The sequence below is a fragment of the Bubalus bubalis genome, chromosome 24 (genome assembly GCF_019923935.1).
Source record: "Bubalus bubalis isolate 160015118507 breed Murrah chromosome 24, NDDB_SH_1, whole genome shotgun sequence".
NCBI lineage: Eukaryota > Metazoa > Chordata > Mammalia > Artiodactyla > Bovidae > Bubalus > Bubalus bubalis.
Window position 1 is genome coordinate 1,815,514 of NC_059180.1, and position 18,147 is coordinate 1,833,660.

Consider the following 18,147-nt stretch of genomic DNA (forward strand, 5'->3'; position numbering starts at 1 on the left):
AAGCTAAATTCTAGCACAGGAGAGGTGGGGGGAACCACGAGCTCCTGTCCGGCCTGGGGTTTCGGGGAGGCCTTCTGGAAGGGACAGAACTGGACCCGGGGCAGGCCCAGTCCTCAACGCAAGCTCTGGCCCGCGGAGGCCTGCTGCCGCGAGTCTCCTGGGCGGGTGGATGAGTGCGCAATGAGCCCAGAGGCCCCGAGAACCTTCTAAGCAAAAACACTAGGTCCTTGCCTTTCACAGGAAAGGTCACCAGCATCATCAAGCAAGAGCCCCACTCGGAGAGCAGGCAAGAATGAGAATCGGAAGGTTCTGTGGGAGCCACGTGCAGAAGTGAATCTTCCCCTTTCTCTTCTGCTCACCTCGCCTGGCTGCACGGGAATCCCATGGGAGCCCGGGACAAGGTGACAAGAGGAGGCCAGGCGGGGCCCGAGGCCTCTGGACGCCTGCGGCGGGGAGCGGGGTAAGGTCTGCAGAGTTTGGTAACGAGAATACGTCAGCGTCGACCTGTGGAGCCCCAGTCACTCAGCCAGCCAGTCACCCATCCATCCATCTAGTGGATTCAACACCATTAAGAGCCTGGGATGACGGAAGACCAAGAAAAGACTCTGAGAAGGTTCAAAAGAAAGGAGACAAGGACAAGTGAGGATCAAACACGAGCGACACATTTAGGGACGTTCAGAGCAGAGCAAAGGAGGTGGAGACAGAAACTTGAAGGAACGAAGGTAAGAAAACCTTGCAGATTCGTCGGAAGGAGGGGTGAGAGAAAGGTGGGAGCAGAGGCTGCTGAAGGAGGAGGAGGAGGAGGGGCCTGGACCGCAGCCGGCCGGCCCTCATCACAGAGCGGAGCTTCAGCTGAGAAGGCACGCCAGCCAGGCTCAGGGCGGGGGCTGCAGGTCGCTGAGCTGCTCAGACCGAGCTATCTCCAGGGCCCAGAGCCGCGTCCTCTGAGGCCTCAGTGGGCGGGCTGCACGCAGAGTGAGCGCGGGTCTGTCCCTGCTGCGTTTATCAGACACCCTGAACACCTACTTAGGATGGATGCGGCGATCAATTTAAAATGCATTTCTGGTTGTGGGGCCGGCTATTTCTTGAAACGTCATGGGGGACAGGTAAAGGCAGTAACACCCCTAAACACATTTCCATGTGTTTGGAAATAAGCCTGCCGAAGGCTTCAATCAACCAGGTTAGTATCCAGAAAAACGCACACGTCAGGTTTTCCTATACGGGCGCAGGGCGGTGGTGTCGGGAGTGGTGGTGGGGTGTTTATGTTTCCAGCTCTCTTAAATCCCCCATCATCACCCAGGGAGAGCACCCACCGCTGAAATCAGGGAGGACGGCCCGGCCACGGCAGGGAGGCCGGCGGGAGGCTCGAGGCTCTGGTTTTCCCCAGCTGCACTGGGCTCCCAGCAGCTCTTTCTAGAAAGGCCTCCAGGGCTGGTCGAAAATGCCGGTGCAGGATGCAGCAGGCCAGGCTTTCATGTAGACCTCAGACTTCCGTGAACACCCCGAGGTGTGCGAGGCTTGAGGTTAGCACTGTACTTTCTCAGACCTCAGTCCCCTGGGCAGATTTCCGGGCAGCAGAGGAAAGCAAAGTGGGAAGAGGTTTGAGGGCTGGGAGAGAGTGACTCCTTCCACTCTGGGCTCAGGGAGCTGGGGGGCTGGGGTTCCATGGGCAGGGCCCCCACAAAGAGGTGGCTCCTGCCCTCCAGAGCTTAAAATTCATCGTGCTTGAGGGTACGAAGTGTCACAGACCTCCTCCTCCCAAAGATAGAGGCTGTAGGGCGAAGGTGTGCAGGAATTTTACTCGAGTCGAACAAAAGGAGTCAAGCCAAGTAATCCTAGCCCCAAGAGACAAAACCAGCAACTTCTGCTTCCCTATGTTCCAAGGCCGGGTCCCCAGCTCCAGGGTCTAATAATGCCTGATGAGCTGAGGTGGAGCTGATGTAATAACAACAGAGAAAAAAACACACAATAAGTGAAATGTACTTGAACCACCCTCCCCTCCTGGGTCTGTGGGAAAACTGTCTTCCACAAATCCGGTCCCTGGTGCCAGAAAGCTTGGAGACTGCTATTCCAGAGGAGAGGATATGGTCCTGGATTCTGCCATTTTCCGCTGTGTGGCCTCGGGCACATTGCTTAACGTCTCTGAGTCCCATTTACCGTTCTGTAAAGCTGGACACGGGGCTTCCCAGGTGGCTCCGTGTAAAGAACCCGCCTGCCGATGCAGGAGATGCAGGTTCCATCCCTGGGTCAGGACGATCCCCTGGAGAAGGAAACCGCAACCCACTACAGTACTCTTGACTGGGAAATCCCATGGACAGAGGAGCCTGGCAGGCTACAGTCCATGGGTTCACAAAAGAGTCAGACATGACTGAGTGACTAAACAACAACAACAAAATTGGACACAGCAGCTATGTCTTAGGGTTGCTTCAATGCACATGGAAGGCATTATTATTATTATTATCTTTCGCTTCACTGGGCAGCACGCGGGATCTTAGTTCCCGGACCAGGGATCGAACCTGCACCCCCTGCATCTGAAGTGCAGTCAACCACTGGACTGCCAGGGAAGTCCCACATACGACGCACTTACTCTCACTAGTCCACACCTTCGGAAGTCCTCAGCAGACTCCAGGTGGAGAGCCACCTCTACCCTGGCGTCCTGAATAATGACTTCCACACCAGACAGATTTTAGAGGAAACTTTAAAGACCTGTCCTCAGCCCTGCCATCTGGGTTTCTGATTTGCTCGCGCCCGGTGGTGTGAGCTCCTGTGTGCCATGTTGCTTACAGCCCTCTGGGCAGGGCCATCTCCTGCTTTCCCTGTGTGACCCCCAAGGGCTAGCAAGGATCTTTCACAAATAGGCGTTTAATATTAATCGAGTGGTCGATTTCTGATGGATAAGTGCTGGCTCTCTGGTTAACCTTTCCTCCTTTCAGTGGAAAAGACCTTTCCCTCGCGGGGGTGGGGAGCTTGCATATGACAGCCGTTGACGGGCTCACACGGGTTTTGCTGGGCCTGCAGTTCAGATCTAAGCGCCAATCCATCTTCTAGTCCCAATCACTCATGGACTGGAAGTCTAGACTATACCTCCCTCCAGCTTCTGACTCTGGGGTCAGAGCCGTCTTGTCACAAACCATGAAAATGCAGAAAAGCCACAGGTCCCCCATCCTGCCCCGAGAACCCTTCAGCAGCCTCCACTCTCCCCAACTCCTCGCACCAGCGTGACGGCAACCCCCACTTTTTTGCAATGGGCTGCTTCCCTGGGGCCCTCCCGGAGTCTGAAGGACACACTGCATTTTCAAGGACACCCCACTCTAGTCACTGGGGTGGGGACTTCCCTGGTGGTCCAGTGGCTAAGACTCCACGCTCCCAATGCAGGCCACCCGGGTTCGATCCCTGGTCAGGGAACTAGGTCCCACATGCCACAACTAAGCATTCGCAGGCCCCACTCTCAATAAATAAACACTAAAAACAAACAAAAGCAGAGCCCAAGTCAGCCACTGGGGCACTGGGGTTCCATTGCTGGAATCCTAACACTTTGAAAACGGACAACCCACCACAGGCCGGCATTTGGCGGGGGTGGGGGTCAGCCCAACATGTCACATTCTCAGCGTGGCCGGTAACAGGAGGTTTGCGGAGACCTCCCCCCGGCTGACCCTCAGAAGGCGCGTTGCTGGACCAGCTGCGTGACACGTGCTGAGCCGCAGCGGATGCCCAACACCCAGTGGGTTGGAGGTGGCGTCCAGATCCCAGGAGGGCGCAGAATGACTCAGTAACAAAACCCACAGCGAACAGCGAGGGTGGAGCAGGCAGGTCTAAGAAGAGACCGCCGTCGGGCGCAGAGCTGGGGACTCCGTCCTCCGTGAGTCCTGTGTGGTGGATCAGTACGTAATTTGGTCGACTCCAGACCCACTCCAGACCAAGGTCCTGCCTCCCGGCGGGAAAGGAATTATCAAGGTACCAGCTCTGGACAACTGCAGGACACAGGGGCGAGTTTTAGTTTTTAACTGTGCAGGAAAAACAAGAGACGCGCCTCACTCTTCAGAGCGTCTGAACAGGACTGAGTTAAACCGAGAACTGCAACCACCACCATCTCCCAATCCTTCTGGGACCAACGACCGAGCCTGGGGTGGCTCCAGATGCTGGATCTGTCCAAGTTCCCCCTCCTCCCTGGGTCTCGCGGCAGCAACCCTATTTACCGGACACATTTTTAGAAGAATATAGCGTGCTCGTTGCCACCGTTATTACAACAAGGGCACTTCCATATGAGGGAAGTGAAATCCAAGCCAGGTTTTCTATCCCGAGATGTTCTGCCAAAGAGATGGCGTGTGAGTAAGTTAGTTACAATGCGTGCGTGGAGCATCCACCATGTTGGGAGTGAAATAGGCTTGTGTGTTCCATTAAGCATCAGGCTCTCGAGAGGGCGAGATGCTTAGAAAGGGTCTCTCGACTCTGAATGAACCCCTAAATAAACAGCTCTCTCATGGAACGGGGCCCCACTCCCTGCCTCCCACCTCCCTGCCGCCTCATTTCAATTAGCTTACTGTTATTCCAGCTTCCTTTTCCTTTGGATCATCGAGGCTGGCTGTCATTGATTGCTAGAACATCAGGAGCAGAGTCAAATGGCAGACTTCTCCCACCTGGCCCTCAAAGGGGTGGCACGGAGTTGTCACGGCCATGGGACAGAACTGCCCTGGGAGTGGGCAGGGCCACAGGCCACATTCCCGTGTCTCCCACTTCCTTCTCCAGTCCTGGCAGCCTCGAACCCCTTCCCCCACTGACCCTTCAAAGGAAGACATCTTATACACACAATGGAATACTATTCAGCTGTAAAAAGGAACAAAGGACCGATCCATGCCACAACACGGACAAAAACATCGAACGCATGGAACTGAGCAAAGAAACCACACTCCAAAGGCCACACGCTGTGTTAGGCCGTCGGTACAAAGAGTGCAGAACAGCGGCGGTCCACACAGACAGAAAGCAGGTTGGCGGCAGCCAGGGGCTGGGGCGGGGGGCAGGAGGGGAGGCCGCTGATGGGCACGGGGCTTTACCCGGGAGTGACGAGAACGGCTGGAACTAGAAGTGGCAGTGGCCAGATGCTGCAGGACTGGTCACATTAAAACGGTGGACTTCGTGATGCCCACGTCACCTCGAATCAAAGCAAATCAACGAAAACAGCGACAATTTCTCGAGCACACGCGAGGTACCAGGTTGACAACCAAGATTAACCGGAACCCATTAACAGCCCTGCCGAAGGCATCACCAATTCTGATGAAGAGATAAGGGAGCTGAGGCGGGGGCGGGGGGACACCCGGGCAGGCAGGGGCGTCAGACAGCCACGTGCTCTGCTCCCTTGGCGTTTCAACCCTCAGGCTCTGGAAGCCTGGGGATCAGAGAGCAGACGATGAGAACCTGTGTCTCCAGGAAACGGAGAGAGAGGCAGAGGGAGGCGGGTGAGGGTATGAAGAAGAGATGGGGACAGAGAAAAGGGAACAGGAACTCGGAGCTTTATTTAGTAGCCGCAGGTGCGGGGTGAGAACAGGACAGAGAAATGAAGCAAGACGGCCGTCAAGGGAGGAGAGTGGGCGGCAGGGGTGCGGGGCCGCGGGGAGGGCTGAGGGGCACACCGGCCTGGCCAGGATGCATGCCTGGCTCCCGACCCGGCCTCCTGGTCATCACACGCCTGCTCTGAAACCTCCCGAGACCGTGGGCACCTGGCACCCGGACCTGAGCGATTTCCTGTAATCCGGCTCACCTGTTTTAAAGCCACCCGCCAGCTCGAAACATACAAACGCTGAAGACTCACATTTTCCACGTCAGGGGAGTCGGGAAGACAAGGTCGCAAAACACCTCCAAACACGCGGACTTTCCTCCCCAGCAGCTGAAGCCCACCTCTCAAGGGACTGCCATGTCAAGGTGTCTCTGATTGAATTTGGCAGGGCTGGAGGCTGGAGGGCGTTTCTTTTTCACTTTCTCTGCCACCAGGCACCAGCAAATATAAGCCTGTGCTTTTTTTTCTGACGTTTCATCCTTCCCACACAGTCATGTTAGAAATAACTTGACCAAGTGTTTGAAAGGAACAGTGATGGGAATTCGGGAATCTTGACGTTCAGAGATCATCTCCAGCTTCTCACCATGTAAGTGAAAGCTTGTGAATCAGGTGCAAACCAGAAAGATTTTTTTTTCTTTGCCTGTGCCACATGACATAATCAACAATAATTAAGGCAGCCATCAAATCTGCACCCAAACACTGTACATGGGTATGGACTTGAGAGACAAGTTTTTGTTTTAAATTAATTTATTTGCTGGGGCTTCCCAGGAAGCATTAGTGGTAAAGAACCTGCCCGCCAATGCAGGAAATGTAAGAGACGTGGGTTTGATCCCTGGGTTGAGAAGGTCCCCTGGAAGAGGGCACAGCAACCCACTCCAGCATTCTTGCCTAGAGAATCCCATGGACAGAAGAGCCTTGTGGGCTACAGTCCAAAAGGTCGCAAAGAGTCGGACACGACTGAAGCGACTTAGCACGCATGCACACGAATTACTATTAATTTTTGGCCGGGTGTTGGCTGGGTTTTCGTTGTTGCGCATGGGCTTTCTCTAGTTGCAGCAAGCGGGAGATACTCTGCAGTTGCGGAGTTCGGGCTTCTCACTGGGGAGGCTTCCCCTGCTGGAGGGCACGGGCTCCTAGGGTGCGTGGGCTTCAGCAGCTGTGGCTCATGGGCTTGGCTGCCCTGCAGCACGTGGAACTTCCTGGACCAGGGACTGAACTTGTGTTCCCAGCATTGGCAAGTGGATTCTTAACCACTGGACCACCGAGGAAATCCCTAGGGACAAGTCCCATCAGCAGAGCATGGCTGCCTCTGTGATCGCTGAACGAGCCCAGCCTTGCAAGCTGGCTGGGTTTCATCTGACAGGTGGTGACATTTCTGCATCTCAGGACGTAATCTGCTGCACATCCTTCTTTCTCATTTGAAAGGACGCCTCCACGATCCAGCTGACTCCCTCAAACCAGTGGGACCCCCAAAAGTAGATTCCAATCTCTAATAAGCCAAAGACCCCCAGGGGCTTCTGCAAAGCTTTCTTCCACTCCCCCAGGACTCAGCAGATTCCTGAAGCTCTGCGTGAGGAAATGGGGAACCTTCTGAGATGCATCCGGGAAGTTCCGTGAGGGCAACACCCCCCAGGGGCCCAGTCCTCCGGCTCCCCTGGGACGCCATTCACCGCACATCACGCCCTTCCTCCCCGGGTTCTGGATCAAAGGTCTCCCACCAGCTCAGCTCTGCAGTCTCCCTCTCTCATTCCATTTTGCTTGCGGGCAGGAGCTGGACCCCGGTGAGCAGTTGGCCAACGTTTAGCAACAGGCTGGCTTCTCTGCACACGGAATCTTCACACACCTCAGAGGAACTGATCGAAAGGTGCTCCCCGGGGAGGGCGGGAACACCAGGGAGGGCAAGGCGGTGGGGCTGTGAGCCGCAGATAAAAGCGAGGCCCCAGCTTCTGGGGACAGATGTTTGCACATTTCCTCTCCACCAGCTGGGCTGCAGGCATCTCCCTCCTTCAACAGGAGCACATGCCAGGCACCCAGCCCCATGCCTTGGCCCTCCACACGGTGCTCCCTCGGAAGAGGTTTTAAAAAAAAAAACACCAGCATGTAAAAATGAGAGTGTTCTGGTCCAAATCGATCATCAGGCATTTATTGAAAGCCTTCCCTGGGCTCTAGTCCACACTCGGTGCAATCAAAGCTACAGCCTAAAACAGCGGCCCGGCACCCGCTGTCGAGTCTCCTGTGTTGTTTAGGAAATTAAGATGAAGCCGTGCAAGCTCACGGTTCGGACGGATCGGTGAGGGGGTTAGGGGCTCCATAGCAGCCCCCGCCTGCTCCAGAGGATGCTCCCTGACCGAGGATGTTGGCTCATGAGCTGGGCGCACACCCGTCGGAGTAAGAGGACCATCTGGTTGGAAATATACTCACGGGTTTGCAAACCAGCTCAGCCCCAGGTGTGGCCGGTGGGGGTGTCTCTCCGTGGTCCTCTCCAATTCCCTCTCCTACAGCGCAGTGACTGCCAGGCCCCCAGGAAATGCTGAGGCTGCAGAGAGCACTGCACCCCGCCCCCTCCGGAAGCCCGCACTCAACACCCCCCTCAGAGGCTGCCTCTATTTTTAGCAGGGGCAGAGGTGGGGGCTGGGGGGCTGCCACACTTCCCTTTTTATTTTTGTTCTGAGCAGCGGCTGTGGGTGACTTTCCGCAGAGGGGGAGGCTGGGAGAGGAGGAGACTGAGGCTCCTGGGGTGGGCAGGGTGCTGCGGAGCAGGAGGGCTGTGTCTGCCACGGGGGGGTTAGCAGGGAGGGAAGGGGCAGCAGCTCAGCCCATCCTTCCTGGGGCCCCTGCAGCTGTGCGGACCTCACCCAGGAGGCCACGGTCCTGACTGTCAGCTGCGTGGAGGAGGGAGGCTGGCTGATGGGAAACATGGGGCCCAGAACCTTCCCGGATGGACGATGCTTCCGGGGGCCCCATGCGGGGCTGCCCAGAGCCAAGCACCCCACCACACTTTCTTCTCCTCCCAACATCCTCCTTGGACGCTGACTCAGCTCCTCTGACCATGGTGCCCACCTCTCTCTGCCCAGTCCCGCTGGACTGCCCCCTGAGGGCTGCAGTGGGCTGGGGACCACCCAACCCCCCTAGAAGGCCCTAGAAGTGGACGGGTCAGCAGACTCTTAGGGAGACTGTGAGCGAGACCGAGGTGACACATGACGGCCTGGCCTGCAGGCCTAGGAGGATATGAAAGGCCGGCCTGCCACTTTCCTGGAAGCCGGGAGGCCCCCTAGGTCCCCCGGCCACCAGACAGGAGCTTCTCACGCCAGGCTCCTTGGCCCCACGCCACACAGAGCCCAGACCTCCAGCTCAGCCCAATTCCTCTCTTTCCCAGCCTTTCTGCTCCCTGTCCTTGTCTACACAACTGCAGGATGACCAGTCAGCTGCGTGCATCTTAAATGAACAGTCTGAAAACAAAGCACCCGGTCACCAAGAGCCCGACCAAGACGCAGGGCCCAGCGGCCGCCTGACCAAGGGCGCTCATGGCCCTTTCCGTGCTACTCCCCACCCCCACCCCAGAGGCAAGCACAGCCATGCTCACGGTCTTGCCTTTTTTCTGGACCTCAGGAAAATACAGCAGCCTGGCCGGCTCTCCAGGGTCTGGCTTGTCCCTCCTTGTCCACTGACGTGTGGGCCATGGTTTATGCATTCACCTGCTGACGGACATTTGGGTCGTGGCCCAATTTGGCCCTAGGGGCATTCCTGTACGAACCTCCATGAGGGTGTATGTTGTCACGTCTTTTGAGTAAAGACTGCAGGTCACGGGGCGGGTGCATGCTGAACTCTGCAAGGAGACCCCACTCCGTTTCCCAAAGTGGCCCTGTCACCCTGCCCCCCCTCCGCCAGCGCCGGCCCTTAGATTTACTCCCGACTGGCTGAGTAAAGACCCCATTCTCTCGCTCTGTATAGCCCACTCCTCCCACCTCACATCCCCTCCCGGTCTCCCTCTACCCAGACCATTCATTCTTCTATGTCTCCCAGGTGGACTGGGCTGAACAGTGACCCCAAAGCCATGTCTGCCTGGAAGCTCAAAATGTGACCTTTTAGGAAACAGGGTCTTGGCAGATGTAGCTAAATGAAGACGAGGTCAGCGTGGATTAGGGGGCCTTTAAACCCAACGACGCACACAGAGACACAGAGGGAAGACGACCACGTGATGGTGGGATGCAGAGACAGAGCGAGGAGGCCACGAGCCACGGAACACCTGGAGCCACCAGAAACTCCAAGGAAGGAAGGGTCCTCCCTGGAGGGAGCACGGCCCTGCCTTGATTTCACACTCCTGGCTTCTACGATTGAGAACATCGTTTCTTTCGTCTGAAGCCATCCCTACTGTGGGAATCTGTTACGGCAGCTTCAGGACACAAACACACCCAGGAGCATCTCGAATCATGTCTCCCAAACTCCTATCCGACCTCAAGGCCCTCCCTCACCAATGCCTCCTCCTACAGGAAGCTCTCCCTGATTGCCCTCACCTCACGTATCTCCTCCCTGCTAGGCACCTCCAGACAGGACCCCCACAGTGGCTACAGGTGGGATGCTGTGGCCACCACTGACCAGCTGGGTGACCCTGGGCAGGTCAGGGGCCGGCAGGACACAGATGTGGTAAAGCTGGGTCTGGGCGGAGTGTGGTTAACAGATAATCTGCAAAGCTGTGGAGGTCAGTGGCAGACTGACTGGTAAGAGGGCAGTCTCCTGGGCTGCACCACCGCAGTTCCTGCAGGCCTGAAGGGGAGGGCGTGTGGGGGTAGTGGGTTCTGCAAACCCCAAGTCGGCCCCCAGGGAGGGGCCAGATGACGAATCACCTGACCTTTGCCCTCCCTGTGTTCTCCCACTGGTCAGACGGGAGAGGCCAAAGGTCAGGGAGCCATGGACGGGCTTCTCGGGGTCAGCCTATGGGCACAGCAGTGGGGGTGAGTCTGCAGGGCAGACGGGGCCTTCCGGCCTCTTTCCCGAGTCCTGGGTGTGTCCTCTGTACGTGGGGGCAGTGGCAGTGCTGAGCTCAGAGGGGAGCGCACGGGCGTGGAGCCGCCCGGACGCGGGGAGGCTGGCCGTGGGTGCCGGGGCCTGGGAGCCGTGTGGTCTGCGGGCGTCCACGCACGTTCCAGGTGCTGATGGCCTAACTGCTGCTTGAACTGAGGAGGAGGAAGCGGGCCCTCCCCTGTCTGGGCAGGGCACCGCCTTTAGGAGGCTCTCCTGGAGACGCTGGGTGGTTATTCCCCCCGTTCCTGGCCCTCCTGCAGGAGCAGGTGGAGGGAAGCCCCGCTTCCCCAAACCGCCTCCTGGCTGTCCTGATGCTGTTCTTCCAGGAAAGCGAGGCTCAGAGAACCCTCAGGCTTTGCCTGAGATCACGTGGGGTCTCGGTCCGCTTAGAGGCTGAGTGCCGAAATACCACTGTCCAGGCGGCTCAACCAGCATCGATCCCCCCAGCTCTGGACGCTGGATGCCACGATCAGGGTGCTGGTGGCTGAGTGTCTGGTGAGTGCCTCCCCTGGTTCACAGGAATCGCCCTCTCGCTCTGTCCTCACGGCTCCTCGGTGTAAGCTCGCGGGGGCTGGGGGCTTTGCTGTCTCTTCTTCCTCCAAGATCACTAAGCCCGTCAGGAGGCCCCCACCCAGGACCCTGTCTAACCCTCATCTCACCCGAAGGCCATACCTCCCTCCATGGGTTCAGCCCGCAGCTCTGAGAAGCGCTGGGCCATGCTGGCAGTTTGGTTCCTCACGGGGTCAGGGGGCTCCGTGTGCCTCCCGCGGGGTTGGGGGGCCCCCTCGTCACCTGCTGTGCTGTGAGCATTGCCACGACGCTGTCAGCGGAGGGACGACTCCCCAAGCCAATCGATGGCAGGGAAGTGCAGCGTGAAGATGAAATCTTCACGGTCAGAGCACACCATAATGGGGTTTCGGGGCTGGCAGGGGGCCTGGGTGCCATTTCAGCCATGGGCACGGCCACGCACCGTCGAGGGAGCACAGGGGCCGCGGTGAGCCGAGGCACTCACTGAATTACAGCATTCCCGCCCAGCCCGGACCCTGCTGGGCCCTCCTCTGAGTTTCCTCCCACCGTTCACAGCAGGCATCCCAGAGAACAGGGCCCATGGCCCTCCGTGTTGCAGAAGAGGCTCTGTTGCAGGAGAAGGTGCTGAACGCTGGGCCCAGGACCCCCCACAGGGGTAGGGGAGAGCAGGGGCTGACCATGGTCTTCTGCCCCCGGCACACTGACCTCTCATCACCCCCCGCCCTCCCCTCCCCTCGGAGAAGCGGATGCTTCCAGTTTCAGGTGACAAACAGCGAGGATGATGCTGCCTGAAGCTGCCCCGTTCATGGGGGCGTTTCAGGGCAGAGGATGTCTGCCCATGTTCCAGGGTGGGACGCCCTCAAGTCCCTTCTGAATTCTGAAACACGCCCTGTCGGAGAGACCAAACACGGATTGCAGAAGTTTGTTTTTTTTTCCCCACGGCTGGGTGAAGAGATCCCCAAGGGCCTTGTCAAGGGTCCACGAGAGGGATGAAGCCAACATCCCAGGAGCCGAGGAGCTGAATTCTCCCAGGAGGAGGGGCTGCTCGAGGCCATGGGGGAAAGGGAGCCCCGAGAGCCCTCGATGGAGCAGCGCCACACGAGGGGAAGTGGTGTCGAGAGCGTCCTTTGCACACGCCCCGGGAGGTGCGCATCTGAGCCCGGGGGGAGGACTGTTCCAGTACAGCGAGGAGGATACAGAGCAAAAACCACTGGTTCTGCGACGGGAACAGCCCCACGGGCGCTCAGTGACCCGAGGGACAAAACAGCCCATGGCCGGGGGAGGGGGGGGACTGGTGGTTTCAGTATAGGAACCCCGGCCCAGAGCCCGTCTGTCCTGCCGGCCGACCTGCCGAGGTCTGGTTCCGCCCAAGGACTTGGGGTGGGCCTCCTCCCCACGCTGTCTGCTTATTTATCTCTGCCTTGAAACCACAACTCTCAACAGCACAGGCCCTTCACTGCTGACTCAGTTGTCAGAGTCAAGACTCATAAAATCCTGCTTCAAAAAGGTCCAATGATTTTATTTTCTGATCATAAATATGAAGTTCAATTAGCAGTTTGCTGCTAATGAAGTCGCCATGGAAGCAGAGAGGGGAAGAGAGCAGCCCGCAGACAACAGAACCAGCTCCTGCTCCCTCTTGCTTCCTCCCTCGTCCCCACAGGGTTGGAGCAGAGAGGACACCTGGGCCTGGAAAGGCCGGGACATGGGTCAGGCGCTCTCTCAGGCAGAGGCCTGGACGCAGCTCTGGCTGGGATGCCCCTCCTTGGGTTGCAAAAAGTCCCGGGCATGCTGGCCCTGTCAGAGCCCTGGTTCTGTCTCCCGGCAGAGGGAAGGGGCTGGGAAGAAACGGGGCCTCTGTCCAGAAGCAGAAGGAGACACCACTAGAGCCTGGGAGCCCAGTTCCTCTCCTCGACTCTGGACATCGGCGGGTGAGTGCCTTTGTGGGACCCACGTTTCACAAAACACGTCAGACCCAACACCCACACTGTTCTCCAACTACCCCATCTCAGTTCCTCTATAAATAGGAACCCATAAATAATCTACAAACAGCTTCATCTATAAAATAGGAATCGTAATGCCCACAGCTGGCAGAGCTTTAGTGATGACTGGACACATCTCTAAAGAGCCTGCCTGGAGCAGAGCAGATGCTCAGTTAACGGGAGCTTTCTTCATCACCCTCCATGCATGAGGTTAGTAGTTAAACCCGAAGTCCAGAACTTACTGACGTCTTAAGTCCTATTAATCAGAAATGGACCATTCCACGCGTTATCTAAGAAGCCAAGGTTAAAATGTGATTGCTAATTTCCTAAACTTGACTGGGAAAGAAAACCCAGTCCACATCGTCGCTGCTGAAATAGAGCCAACACCGCCTTACGTGTGCTCTGCTTCCGTGTCTAAATCCAAGCGTGCGTGGATGGTGTGACATGTGTCCCCTACACGAGGAGAGCCCCCCTGCCATGCGCACACCCCACGTGTATACAGGGGAGCAGGCGCACAGACTCCCCAAACACGAGGTCCCGTTAGACGTGAGAAAGGGCCACATTCTGTCCTGACGGAGCCTGCAGCATCCAGCTTCAGACAGTCTGTGCTCCAGGCACACGCGATCATACTCAAGAAAAACGTTTATGGCAGACGGTAAGAGAGTCTGAGGGCTGCTTTCTTGCTAACTTAAAAAAAAACAACACAACTATTTATTTCTGGCTGTGCTGGGTCTTTGTTGCTGCAAGGGCTTTTCCTCCAGTTGCAGAGAGTGGGGACTACGTGCTAGTTTGGGGTGCGGGGGCTTCTCTTGTTGGGGAGCACAGGCTCTCAGATGCGCCGGCTTTAGTAATTCCAGCTCCTGGGCTCACACTATAAAGAATCCGCCCGCAGTGCAGGAGACCTGGGTTTGATTCCTGGGTCGGAAAGATCCCCTGGAGAAGGAAATGGCAACCCACTCCAGTATTCTTGCCTGGAGAATCTCACGGACAGAGGAGCCTGGCAGGCTGCAGTCCATGGGGTCGCAAAGAGTCGGACACGACTGAGTGACTAACGCGTGTAACACTGGGCTCCAGAGGACAGGCTCAGTAGTTGTAGTACAGGCGTTCAGTTACCACGCAACATGTGGGATCTTCCTGGATCTGGGATGGAGCCCACGTCTCCTGCATCAGCAGACGGGATTCTTTACCACTGAGCCACCAGGAAAGCCCTTCCTTTTTTTTTTTTAAAATTAAAGAGTATTGCCATCCTGCTGGCCTTCGGGCTCCTGGACAAGAAGGAAGGGCAAGTGTGTCTCCTGGTGGCTCTCCGGGGAGTTCTCCGGGGGTCATGGCTGGGATTTCTGGTCTGCTGGAGCCTGGCGTCCCTCAGGTATAACTGCCAGCCCCAACAGGTACAGGAAGCGTCAGGGTGAAATGGTACAGGCGAGCAATGTTTATGTAAGTCAGATCCTCTTCTCTCCATCTACTAGTCTAGCACTGAGGTCTCCCCTGGGCCACAAGTAACAGCTGACTCCCCAGAAGGAGCCGCTCTGGCTCACAAGGTCCTCACCAGCCAGAGGATTGTCTGTGGCCCTCAGCCTCAGCACCATCTGGAGCTGGTTGGACCTGCAGCATTTCAGGCCTCACCTTGGACCTCCTCAGGCAGAGCTTGCATTTGACGGAGAAGTACGGCTCTAGTTCTTCGAGAGACACTGGTTGTTGACCTACCTGTCCACCCCATCTGAACTCCCAGAACGTTCTAGACACACGCTGGACTCTCTGGCTCATACCGTGCCTGGTGTTTTTGGCTCCAGACACACAAGATCCTTTGGGGTAACCGAGCCCCAAGTTGGACCAGGTCTTTATACGACAGCCCTCAGTGGCCCTCACTTGGCTACTGCGTCCCGGGTGCCCGGACACGCCGACACTTCCCTGGTGCATTGACTCTGCTTCTGACCGACGGCTCCACCTGGAAGCCACTGCCAGGACTCGAGGCTCGGAGGCGCTGCTGACCATCACCTAGCTCTGCTTACACCAGTCATCTTCCAATCTCTTAAATAGGCTAAGGAAGAACACTGCTTACTTGCAGCTAGGCCTTTTTATAAAATGAAGGCTTCTGCAAAGTAAAAATTATGCCCCACAATTATTTCCTATAAAAATCTAATATTTCATACAACGAGAATTCAGGGTGTACTCCAAGTCTTATTTGGGGACAGAATGCCCAATGTATCCTAATTACAACAATGGATCCTTCATTGCCAGTCTTTCATGATAGCCTCTTATCTGGCCTGGTGAATTCAGATCAGTTGTGAGGTTTGTGGAAAGTAATATGATATGAAAAACAGTGAAAATACTGAGTAACTATAAAATGGAGAATGTGTTTGAAACAACTGTTTGTAGACATTGAACGAGGCTCAGTATAACCCTGTGGAAGGTGAACTGACCGGGTAAGCCTCAGCTGACTGAGCGCCGAAGAATGGATGCTTTCGAACTCTGGTGTTGCAGAAGACTCTTGAGAATCCCTGGGACTGCAAGGAGATCAAACCAGTCAATCCTAAAGGAAATCAACCCTGAATATTCCTTGGAAGGACTGATGTTGAAGCTGAAGCACCAATACTTTGGCCACTTGATGGGAAGAGCTGACTCATTGGAAAAGACCCTGATGCTGAGCAGGATTGAAGGTGGGAGGAGAAGGGGATGACAGAGGATGAGATGGTTGGATGACATCACCGACTCGATGGATATGAGTTTAAGCAAGCTCTGGGAGATAGCGGAGTGTAGAGTTTTACTGTCTGGTGTGCTGTAGTCCATGGGGTCGCAAAGAGTCGGACACGACTGAGCAACTGAACAACAACAAGCCTCATGATCGCTGGCTTTTGGTCTGGAAGCACTTTACATACCATGGGGCAGAGAGGTGGAGCCCAAACTGAGGTGACAGACAGGTACAGGGCTGCCAGGGTTTGCAGTCTGGGAGGAAGGGCACCAAGGGGAGGGAAGCCGAGAGAACGAGTCGGCTCAGGACTACACCGCAAGGCACACGTGGGGGGCTGCGAGCAGAGCCGGGAAGGAGCGTTAAGGGGCTGTGAACCGAGCGATTCAGGTGACACAAGACAGACGACCGCTGGGGCTCCCATCAGCCAGACCGGGAGGACCTCACCGCGTCCCCTGAAAGTTCAGAGGCCAGGACAGTCACACCTGACGAGCAGGGCTACCCCAACTCCAGAATGAGGACCAGTCTACACGCAACTAACAAAGAAACATACGCTACTGTGTATAAAACAGAGAGCCAGTGGGGATTTGCTGTATGAAGACGGGAGGCCGAAGCCAGCGCTGTGGCAACCCAGAGGGGTGGGACTGGGCGGGGCGTGCGAAGGAGGTCTGGCGGTGGGACTGGGTGGGGCGTGTATACCTGTTGCTGATTCGCACGGCTGTACGGCAGAAACCAATACACCATCGTAAAGCAATCACCCTCCAAATAAAAATAAGTGTTAAAAAGTACAGTTCAAAAGAATCAAACCTATTCGCACATAAATTAACTATCTGCCGGATAAACACTCATCACAACTTATAAACAACAAAATCCAGAAACTTGGCATCCACAGTGACCAGAACTCAATAAAAAAAATGTTTACTACACACGTGCATACGCCAACAAGGAGAAAAACCAGTCAATAGAAACAGACCCAGAAATTATAGAAATGTTGGAATCTGCATACAAACATTCTGAAAGAGCTATTATAAGTATGCCAAAGACTTAAAGGAAATATGAGCAGGAGAAGGGAAAAGATACAAAACAAGAAATAACCAAATGAAAATCCTAGACTTAAAATTTAGAATGTACAAATTACAAATTCAATACATGGGCTTAGCAACCATTTGGACACTACAGAAAAAAAAAATCAGTGAACTTGAAGAAAGGGCAACAGAAACTGGACAGCTAAGACACGGAGATGAAAAAAGGCGGAAAAGGCTGAACAGAAAATCAGTGGATTGTAGAAAGTGGTCTAACATTCATGTGATTAGAGTCCTAGAAGGAGAGGAGAAAGAGAAAATGTGGAAGAAAAATCACTTTAATTCCCTTCCCCCAAATTTAATAAAAATATCAACCCACAGATCTAAGAAATTCCATGAACTCTAAGCAAAATAAACATGAAAACATACATAAGTATATCTTAAACTGGTGAAAATCAAATATTAAAAGAAATATTAAAAGCATTCAGCAAAAAAAAAAAAATACACTACATAAAATGAATGTGATAAAAATAATGGTCACTTAAAAAACAATGCAAATAAGACCGGAACCAGACCTTTAAAGCCGTGAAACAAAAGGGCGACTCGGAAATCTTGGCCCAGGGATATCGTTCAAAAGTAAGATGACACAAAGCCTCTCTCTTTGAGAAATCAGAAGCTGAAAAAACTCCATCACCAGCAGACCTGCAGTGTAAGGAATGTTAAATGATATTTTCAGACTGAAGAAATATGATGTCAGACAGAAACTAGGATCTGCATGAAGGACTGAAGAGTGCCAACATGGCAAATGTGTGAGTTAAGATAAAATTTCTTCCGTTTGCAGTTTCTTTAAAAAAATAATGAGTGTTTCACAGAGGAAGGACTTGTGGACACAGCGGGCTAAGGAGAGGGAAGAACGGAGAGGGCAGCTTTGGCACATACACACCACCCCGTGGGGAGCTCTGCAGAACACGGGAGCCCAGCCGGCGCTCTGCAAACACCTAGAGGGGTGGGGTGGTGGGTGGAGCGGGGCTCAAGAGGGAGGGGGCAATATATTGTGCTATGCTACACTATATTCTGATATATTATGTATTGTATATAATAATTATGACTGATTCATGTTGTTGTATAGCAGAAACCAACATAACACTGTAAAGCAATTATCCTCCAATTAAAAAATTAAAAAAAAAATACAGGCAAACAGGAGGGAAAGCCTTCAAAAAATAAGTGGCTAATGTGATTAGAGTCCTAGAAGGAGAGGAGAAAGAGAAAAGTGTAAATACTTACAAAATTTGCTTTAGTGGCTTAAAGCAAAACTCACACTATTCTATTGTGCAATTTATACCATGCATGTGTGTG

General features: G+C 54.8%; 1 protein-coding gene across 6 annotated transcripts in view; it reads right to left on the bottom strand.

Moving 5' to 3' along the window:
• CARD11 (caspase recruitment domain family member 11) overlaps nt 1-18,147 on the bottom strand; it is a 106,817-nt gene that overhangs the window by 49,532 nt on the left and 39,138 nt on the right. Inside the window, exon 1 of one of the 6 annotated variants that reach the window (XM_025275560.3) lies at nt 7,973-8,105. The exons of 4 other annotated variants lie outside the window; for them this stretch is intronic. The gene's annotated coding sequence lies outside the window, so the exon portion shown is untranslated. Of the gene's footprint in view, nt 1-5,806; nt 6,276-7,972; nt 8,106-18,147 lie in introns of those variants that run through there. One more of the 6 variants, XM_025275561.3, reaches the window with a different exon arrangement.